We start from the raw sequence: 2005 nt of genomic DNA on the forward strand, positions 1-2005 counted from the left end.
TCTTGAGTCAATTTTTAAGTTTGGTGTCAATTGCATATTCATATTGTTCTTGCATTTTTTCGAAAATTTCATGCATTAATGGTGTTCTTCATGATCTTCAAGTTATTCTTGGTAAGTCTTCTTGTTTGATCTTGATGATTTCTTGTTTTGTGTCTTTTGTTATTTTTCATGTGCATCTTTGCATTCATATTTTCTAAGCATTAAAGATTTCTAAGTTTGGTGTCTTGCATGTTTTCTTTGCATCAAAAATTTTTCAAAAATATGTTCTTGATGTTCATCATGATCTTCAAAGTGTTCTTGGTGTTCATCTTGACATTCATAGTGTTCTTGCATGCATCATGTGTTTTGATACAAAATTTTCATGTTTTGGGTCATTTTTATGTTTTTCTCTCTCATCATTAAAAATTCAAAAAAATCAAAAAAATATCTTTTCCTTAATTTTCTCATAATTTTCGAAAATTTGAGTTGACTTAGTCAAAAATTTTAAAATTAGTTGTTTCTTACAAGTCAAGTCAAATTTTCAAATTTAAAAATCTTATCTTTTCAAAATCTTTTTCAAAAATCAAATCTTTTTCATTTTTTTCTCACTATTTTTCGAAAAAATTTTTTAAATTGAATTTAAAATCTTTTTCTTATCTTTAATTCATGATTTTTAAAGGCTTTACTAACAATTAATGTGATTGATTAAAAAATTTGAAGCTTGTTACTTTCTTGTTAAGAAATGTTCAATCTTTAATTTCTAGAATCATATCTTTTAGTTTCTTGTTAGTCAAGTAATTAATTTTAATTTTAAAAAATCAAATCTTTTTCAAAAAATCTTTTTCAATCATATCTTTTTAATCACATCTTTTTATCATATCTTTTTAAAATTATATCTTTTTCAAAAATTTGATTTTAAAATATCTTATCTAACTTCTTATCTTCTTATCTTTTCAAATTTGATTTTAATATCTTTTTCAACTGACTACTTGACTTTTTGTTTGTTTCTTATCTTTTTCAAAACCACCTAACTACTTTTCCCTCTCTAATTTTCGAAATATCTCATCCCTTTTTCAAAAATTCTTTTTAATTAATTAATTATTTTAAATTTTAATTTTAATTATATCTTATCTTTAATTTTCGAAAATCACTAACTACTTTTTCAAAATTATTTTCGAAATTTTCTATCTCGCCTCTTCTTCTATTTATTTATTTATTTACTAACACTTCTCTTCACATCTCTTCATCTCCAATCACTGCTTTTATCCTCACCCTTGTGATTGGATTCTCCACTTTTATTCCTTTCTTTTTCTACTAACAATAAGGAACCTCTTTACTGTGACATAGAGGATTCCTCTTTCTTTTTTTGTTCTCTTCTTCCCTATATGAGCAGGAACAAGGAAAAAGGCATTCTTGTTGAAGCTGATCCTGAACCTGAAAGGACTCTGAAGAGGAAACTAAGAGAAGCTAAATTACAACAATCCAGAGACAACCTTTCTGACATTTTCAAACAAGAGAAGGAGATGGCAGCCGAACCCAACAACAATAATGCAAGGAGAATGCTAAGTGATTTCACTAAACCAACATCCAAATTTGATGGAAGAAGCATCTCCATTCTGGCCATTGGAGCAAACAATTTTGAGCTGAAACCTTAATTAGTTGCTCTAATGCAACAGAACTGCAAGTTTCATGGACTTCCATCTGAAGATCCTTACCAATTTTTAATTGAGTTCTTGCAGATTTGTGAGACTGTAAAGACGAATGGAGTAGATCCTGAAGTCTACAGGCTCATGCTTTTCCCTTTTGCAGTAAGAGACAGAGCTAGAACATGGTTGGACTTACAACCTAAAGATAGCCTGGACTCCTGGGATAAGCTGGTCACAGCCTTCTTGGATAAATTCTTTCCTCCTCAAAAGCTGAGCAAGCTTAGAGTGGATGTTCAGACCTTCAAACAAAAAGATGGTGAATCCCTCTATGAAGCTTGGGAAAGATACAAGCAGATGACCAAAAAGTGTCCTTCTGACAT

The 2005-nt window shown here is 29.3% G+C and overlaps 1 non-coding gene across 1 annotated transcript; it reads right to left on the minus strand.

Moving 5' to 3' along the window:
* Window positions 1-1901: 1901 nt before the first annotated feature.
* Window positions 1902-2005, minus strand: LOC130948623 (small nucleolar RNA R71). The gene has a single exon (XR_009073129.1). It is a non-coding gene; the product is annotated as a small nucleolar RNA R71 (small nucleolar RNA).

The sequence above is a fragment of the Arachis stenosperma genome, chromosome 1 (genome assembly GCF_014773155.1).
Source record: "Arachis stenosperma cultivar V10309 chromosome 1, arast.V10309.gnm1.PFL2, whole genome shotgun sequence".
NCBI classification, from domain to species: domain Eukaryota; kingdom Viridiplantae; phylum Streptophyta; class Magnoliopsida; order Fabales; family Fabaceae; genus Arachis; species Arachis stenosperma.